Genomic DNA, 8282 nt, shown 5'->3' with positions numbered 1-8282 from the left:
CCCATGGCCTCTGTTTCACTGCCTGGATATGTTCAGGTGCTATTACATGATCCTGCTATACAGCATACTGTAGATGCCTGGAAGGTGGTCCAGAGCTTCCAAAGTATGAGAGCTCCCCTGAAACTACTAGCACACTTTGCCAGCAGACGGCAAGCTAAGCCCAGTTGCATATATAATGGCTCTGTCTGTACAAAGATTTCATATGCAGCACATAGAAAGACCATTTCTTTTGGGGCTGTTAGTGTGAGATTTTTGTTTTGTTTGCTTTTGTTTTGTTGTTGTTTGTTTTGTTTTTCTACTTTAAATAAATTAGAGTTACCTGAAATGAGGGATCCCTAATGGAGAAGAGCTCTTCATCATATTGGCCTGTAGGCAAGTATGTGAGACTTTGTCTTGATTAATGATTGTAATGATTGATGTGAGAGGGTCCAGTCACTGTGGGCAGGCAGTCATAGATTGCATAAAAATTCAAGCTGAGTAACCCATGGAAGAGGAATATAGCAAACAGCATTTCTCCCTGGCCTCTGCATTAGTTCCTCCCTCTCCTCCCCGCAGCTCCCCATCCCTGCCACCACATCTTGCTGAACAGAACATTCTCCTGAAGTTTACTTGCAGTTTTGAAGGATCCATTGTTTTACGATATAAAACCTGTTTTAGCTTATCAAAGTTTTAAAAATCTTTGTTAATGGAAAATTTTGAAACTCCTGTCTCCCTGGCCTGCCGCTGCTATGACATAGTTATAGTTCTATAAACCAGACTCTGCTTTTCTCCTGGGTTGGAGAGTCATTTCTGGCATGAGCTTGATCTCCACTGATGACACATGAAGGACTTGACCTGAGGAGCATTCTCCCGTTTCATGTGTGGGTTCAACAGATTCTGATCTGCTGGGGCTGAAGAATCAGTTAACTAGCAAGAGGCCAGCAGCACTGGAGTGACACCTCTGCTTTCCAGGGATGATTGTTGCTGGTTACCTGGGGATGACAAATCCAGTGGGATTAACAAGAGATCAGAATCACTGAGCTGAAATCTTCTGGAAGTATTTCCTAGGGGCCAGCACAGAACTGTCATCTAGAGGGGGCCGATCAATGCTGCATCTCAAGCTGGCAGCCAGACTTGGTCGTGTGTGTAAGTTTTGATGACAGATCCTGTGAGAGGGCAAGAGTGACCATTAGTGAGCATGCAGCTCCAGGAACAGTGAAGACCCCAGAATTGAAGGAGTCATGGAGATGAGCTAAAGAATGGTGTGCCAGGATTGGAGTCCCTGCAGAGAGGGCATGGTGAAGGTGCAGCTTCAAATTTAGCGGAGGTCAAGGATTTGAAGGAGTCCCATGGCAGACATGATTTCACTTTACCTTTCTGTTATGTAGTGACTTGAACTTAGTGTGCAGACCCTGATTGACAGGACACTTATCACCTTCAGTGTAAGCCCAGGGTATGCTGAGCAGGACACTTGTGTTACTAGCAACAGCCTAGGTGCTCCCCCATTGGCCTCAGCATTCCTGACTGTGCAGTGTGGATAGAGGAGAGGGAGAGAGCCCTGGTCATCCCAGTGGTTCAAGCTGAATTAATTAGAGTTAGAGCCAAAGGCCCAGCACGTTTCTGAGGAATAGACGAATACCTGAGAGAGGAGTAGGGATGGCTCCAGAGGAGGCCATGACCAAGCTGGCCAATAGCATGAACTGATAGGAGCAGACATCTTCTGTGGGTTGCGTGTCATTGGACATCAGTTGATTTGTTGATTTGAGCTTAAGTCATGCTCAAGGATAAATAGACCTTAACTTTGAACATTTGTGCTTTAGAATGGATGCCATTCTCATGAGTACTGGTCACACCTGGATCTCGAACTGGTTGCTACTGGGCACATTTTCCTGGGTGTCTGAGGGAGGGAGCAGGGTTAATTTTCCACGTGTGGACATTGGGCAGTGAGTGGAAAAAGACCTTTCTGGGCAACGTGGTCTGCTTTCATACCTGGCTCCTCTTGGCTCCCCCAGCCCTCTACTCTGGGGCTGTGAGATCCAAATGAACGAGCTGCAGTTCAGCCAAACCCACTTAGTAGTCTTTAATACTTGAGTGCTCTGAGCTGCTTTTTCACCTCTAGCTACCAGAACATTGTGAGATAGTGAGATGGGGAGCTAGGTAACGAAGATTAATGATGTCCTTGTGATTCATGGATGGCCATGTCACTCAGACAACGGGATGCAGGTTTTTGCTATAGGTGACAGACCTCCACCATTAGAAGGCTGGAGTTGGGGAATTACATACACCCAGGAAAATGACATGTCAGGTGTGAGCAATATAGCAGGATGGAGACACCTGACTTAGGTTAGCCGTTTAGCTGAAGATGTTGGTAGCTCTGGGAGATCCCCCTTGACGGCCGCACAGGTCTGCTGTTGATCAGGCTGGGTTATGGTAGAGGAGCTCATTTAGACCTGCCATGTCCCCTTCCCTTACCACCCCTCATGATGTGCTCACATCATTTCCCCAGGTCCGTAGGATGACTTTGCTAGAAGTAAAGGCCTGTTCTCTTGTGCTGCCGAAAACTTAACAACTTATCAAGGCTTGTAGCATACTGTGGTGCAAATTCTAGACTCTTCGACTAGAAGTCCTGGACACTGGGTATTTCCTCCTAGACCTCAAGAAGGGAAAGCAAGAGACTGGATGCACTTGCGCAGTGATAGAGAGGAAGGGCTTGAGGGAGGGACCGCTTCACCTTGCAAGTGCATCTCTCCCTCTGGGCTGGATGCAGGCAGTACCACCTGAACTGGAAGATGGCAATGATGCAAGAGTAAGGAGGCCACCAGGGATCATTAGCCTTCAGAAGGATGCTAATCCAGTAGAGATGAATACTCCATCCTCAAAGCCATGGGCTACTGTTCTTTTGCAGAGGCCTTGTGATTTCCCCAGCTCTCCCCCAGTACCAGCACCTCCCCCACTCTCGCTTGCCCTTCTTACCCCACCCCTGCCTTCAAAGTGGATCCAGAGCATGGAGATTTACAGGTGGGTGAAACAAGGATTTGTATTTCTTCTAATGAGCATTGTTCACAGTAACAATGCAGGACCCAGCCTCCTTAAGCAGACATGTGCTCAAATTCCTGCCCCTTAGCAGGCAGTCCTTAACCTCTCCAAGAAGGTACCCCTAGAGGCTGAGGACAAGCTCAGAGTGGGGAGTGATGAGCCATATCCTGCCTACCTGAGTGCCTCACAGGAAGCTACAGATAGACTGAGAGAGGAGCTTCTGAGATTTAGCAGCTGGTGTTCCAGGGACCAATTGCTGGGACACCTGCCTGTGCACCTAATGTCCTAGACTCCTCCCTTCTTCCTGTCCTTGGTTCCTTTTTAAGTCTGCCTGTCTTCTTTCCCTTGTGCAACACCCCAGGGTTGACCCAGCTTGCTCAGAAGAGCCTCTCACGACCCTGTAATGCCCACCCTGCCTCCTTCCCATCCCCTCTCCACTTCTTTCTGTCTCCCTCCCCCTGCTCTTTAGTTCAGTACTTTGAACTCTCTTAATGATATAGTGGCCTGTGGAGAAGAGAGTTCCAGATGAGGCTGGCCTGTTTGAGGGTGGGGTAGGGTGTAGATGGAGGAACGGGATCCCAGCGCACTCCCTTCCACAGTCCTGGTACCTGGAAACTGCAAGTCCATCTCGGTGCCAAGGCAGGTGCTCCTGTAGGCAGACAGTGCGGGAACTGAAGAGGTTGCTAGGCTGCCTGCTCTGTCCACAGAAGCTACTGTCCTCATGTCCTGGCTGAGCACTGTATAACTTGCTCACAGGTTCTGCTCCTTGGGTTGACATCTGGTTCTCTGGCTCTCCCTGCTCTTCCCTTACCCATCCTCCCAAGCAGGGCAGGTGTTTGTAACTCCATTGTTTCTGTTATCTTGGCGGTCTGGCACTGTTGTGGAGACAAACCTCTCTTCAGCTTAATAGATAAAGGATGAGAATGGAGTGAGGTGGGACTGGCAGGTAGACGGACCTTCTGTAACAGGGGATACAAACCACATCACTTCATTTCCTCAGGAAGCAGCTGCTGCCCCCAGGTTCTAACAGCTTCTGATTCCCCACACTGAACTGCTTCGGCTGCCTGCTAACCCCAAACCCACTCTTACCTGAAAATTCTGCAGTTGTTCTTGCTAAAACCCTTACCATCCTGCTGCCAACATCTGAGACATCCATAGCAGTCCCTTAACCCTGCGTGAGCCCCATGGAACCAAGAACATCCTTGACCCACACTGCATCTCTACTTCAGGGACCTGTTTGAGTCCATACTGGAATCCAGAACCCTTTCATCTTTTGCACTCCCCTGCCTTGCTTTCTTAGCAGCCCTATAGATAGTGTCCTTCCTGCAAATACCTGGGACTACTTGTCCTTTCCTCTTTCTGGGATCTTTTTACTTCCTTCCTGGGATCTTAATGATACAAGTCCCCTTTCACATCCATCTGGGTCCACAGGGTCAGGTGGCTTCTAGCTTGCTCACTTTCTTTTTTTTTTTTTAATTTTTATTTTTATTCTTTTTTAATTAAAATTTCCACCTGCTCCCCGTTTCCCATTTCCCTCCCCTCCTCCCAAATATTGCCCCCTCCCCCCATTCCTCTCCCCCATCCCCACTCCTCTTCTCCTCCCCCCCACACCATTCCCCCTCCCTCTTGATACTGAAGAGCAGTCCAAATTCCCTGCCCTGCGGGAAGACGAAGGTCTTCTATCTACGTCCAGGAAGGTGAGCGTCTAAACAGGCTGAGCTCCCACAAAGCCAGTTCATGTATTAGGATCGAAACCTAGTGCCATTGTCCTTGGCTTCTCATCAGCTTCATTGTCCGCCATGCTCAGAGAGTCCAGTTTCAACCCATGCTTATTCAGTCCCAGACCAGCTGGCCTTGGTGGGCTCCCAATAAATCAGTTCCACTGTCACAGTGGGTGGGTGCATCCCTCGTGGTCCTGATTTCCTTGCTCATGTTCTCCCTCCTTCTGCTCCTCATTTGGACCTTAAGAGCTCAGACCGTTGCTCCAAATTGAGTCTCTGTCTCTATCTCGATCCATCGCCAGATGAAGGTTCTAAGGTGATATGTAAGATATTCATCAGTACAGGATAGGGTCATTTCAGGTTCCCTCTCCTCAGTTGCCCAAGGTACCAGCTGGGGACATCTCCCTGGACACCTGCGAACCCCTCTAGAGTCAAGTCTCTTGCCAACCCTAAGATGGCTCCCTTAGTTAGGATATATACTTCGCTGCTCCCGTATCCACCCTTCCTATATCCCAACCATCCCAATCCCCCAAGCTCCTCCCATCCTCCCCTTCTCACGTTTCTCATCCCATTTCCCCTTTGCCCCATGCCACCTCACCCTCAAGTTCCCAGTTTTTGCCCTGCAATCTTGTCTACTTCCCCTCTCCAGACGGATGACTATACGATTTTCTTTGGGTTCACTTTCTTATTTAGCTTCTCTAGGATCACAAATTATATGCTCAATGTCCTTTATTTATGGCTAGAAACCGATTATGAGTGAGTACATCCCATGTTCCTCTTTTTTGGGTCTGGGATACCTCACTCAGGATAGTGTTCTCTATTTCCATCCATTTGCACGCAAAATTCGAGAAGTCATTGTTTTTTACTGCTGAGTAGTACTCTAATATGTATATATTCCACACTTTCTTCATCCATTCCTCCATTGAAGGGCATCTAGGTTGTTTCCAGGTTCTGGCTATTACAAACAATGCTGCTATGAACATAGTTGAACAGATACTTTTGTCATATGATAGGGCATCTCTTGGGTATATTCCCAAGAGTGGTATTACTGGATCTTGGGGTAGGTTGATCCCAAAATTCCTGAGAAATCGCCACACTGATTTCCAAAGTGGTTGCACAAGTTTGCATTCCCACCAGCAATGAATGAGTGTGCCCCTTTCTCCACATCCTCTCCAGCAAAGGTTATCATTGGTGTTTTTGATTTTAGCCATTCTGACAGGTATAAGATGGTATCTCAAAGTTGTTTTAATTTGCATTTCCCTTATCGCTAAGGAGGTTGAGCATGACCTTAAGTGTCTTTTGGCCATTTGAATTTCTTCTGTTGAGAATTCTCTGTTCAGTTCAGTGCCCCATTTTTTTATTGGGTTAATTAGCATTTTAAAGTCTAGTTTCTTGAGTTCTTTATATATTTTGGAGATCAGACCTTTGTCTGTTGCAGGGTTGGTGAAGATCTTCTCCCAGTCAGTGGGTTGCCTTTTTGTCTTAGTGACAGTGTCCTTTGCTTTACAGAAGCTACTCAGTTTCAGGAGGTCCCATTTATTCAATGTTGTCCTTAATGTCTGTGCTGCTGGAGATAAACGTAGGAAGTGATCTCCTGTACCCATATGTTGTAGAGCTTGCTCACTTTCTAATAGGGCTTCTTGCATTCTGTAGCCCTACCACATTGGTGCAGGACTGAAATGTGACCTTGTCTTTGGAGCCACATTGCTTTGTGGATTCCTGTAATATCAATGCTGACCTTGGATCCTGATCTTGGGAAAGGGCCTTGGGAGGGCTCCTGCTAGGGGAAAGGGAGTTCAGTTGGCAAAAGGCTGAAAACCCCATTGATTAGATGGTTTAAGTACTGTGACAGTCTCTTCAGAGTATGCTTATTCTAGTTGGAACAGTCACTACGCAATGAAATGTTACGGGACCGTCATTGGATATACAACATCTCCTTGGTTAAAATAGTGTTACATAATACATGAATGTAAATTTCAAGAAAAAATCCATCTAGTTATTGCAAAATAGGCCACATAGGCTGTGTGTGTCTGCTCAGTGTTATTAGCTCTCAGGTTTCTGCCTGTAGCCCCTGTGTCTTCTATATGAGTACAAGTCTCATGCTGCCAGCTCACCATTGGATTTTGACTTGAATTTTTATAACCTTTAAAATGTTTTTGGTTGCCCTCTTCGCTTTTCTCCAGCTATGTAAATAGAACTGTGTCAGGCTCAGCATCTCAGACAGCTTCTTCCAGAGTCCCCTTTTGCCGTCCTGGCTCACACCCAATCCATTTGGGAAGATCTGTTGACTCAGCCTTTGCAATGAACCTAGAATCAGGTCTTCTTCGAGTGTCTTTATTGGAAATTTCAGTCCCTATCCGTCATGACTGGACTGGTGCAGTGCTTGCAGAAGCCCCTGTGTCCCCCTCTGTACTCCTATAGTGTCCATAGAAATCAAGTCCTGAGCCTCAGGGAGATGGAGGTCACTCAGTGAACACTTAGACTTTGGGTACAGGGGTTTCCTCTGAGTGTGTGAATGGGAATACTGAGGCAGAGAAAATACAACCATTCTGTTGTTTTGAGACATTGGATCGTGAGCTCAGGCTGCATGGAAATTCACTATTAGGCCCAGCCTTGCCTTGAACTGTTATTCCTCTTGTTTCCACAGTTTGGCTTCTGGGACAGCAGCCAGAACCAACTATAGAAATTTTACAGCCCTCTGGTTCACACATGTGTTCACACTCCCTCACCCAATACACACACTTTCTCTACGCTTTTCCTCACAACAAGAATAAGCTTTAAAGTCCCTGTCACACTAGTTAGTTTTCCCGCTCTAGAGCACATTGTGTTTGCTCTTCTTTTGTTTTTAAAGACAGGGTCTTGCTATATAGCCCACCCCAGCCTCAAACTCGTAACCCTACTGCCTCATTCTTTTGAGTGTTAGGGAGCTGTCTTCTGTCAGGGCTTCCATGCTGGGGAAATTTCTGTATCTCTGTAGCCAGGTCTTAGTGCTTCCCTTCTGCTGGTGATCTAGGGATGGATGCACACTTGAGTCTTCACCACGAGAGCCACGTGGACTTCATGCTCGAGTTCACCATGAGAGCCATACTACCACAGCTTCTTTCTGGACATGGCTTAAAGAGGGGCTAAGGGCAGAGTTTCTTTTGCTAGGGGATTAGGCTCTGTGAGTTGGACCCTTCAACTGATGTGACTCTCTGAGGAGTTGGAGTACATTTAACCTCTGGACTACAGCTCTGACAAAAGAGGAGAGGAGAGTTTGGAGACTCACATTCTTTTTCAGAAGTAGACCACGTCTTTACTACATGCCACAATGGCCACTTGCTTAAGAGTCTCCTGGGGCAAATTTGCCTGAAATACTGGGGTAGTATTTGGAGGCAAACTAGTGTGTGGTCTTCACTAGAGCTCCCACAGCAGGCGATTCCTGCACCCAGTGATGGGATGGAGTGTAAAAGTGAGATGCCAGGGCTGGTGAATTTGGCTAACTGCTCTTAAGGATACTCCAGGGAATCCTGATGCTAATACTATTTATCAGATACTGGAAACAGC

This window comes from Chionomys nivalis, chromosome 13 (assembly GCF_950005125.1).
Source record: "Chionomys nivalis chromosome 13, mChiNiv1.1, whole genome shotgun sequence".
NCBI classification, from domain to species: Eukaryota; Metazoa; Chordata; class Mammalia; order Rodentia; family Cricetidae; genus Chionomys; species Chionomys nivalis.
Note: the sequence above shows the minus strand (reverse complement) of the source record.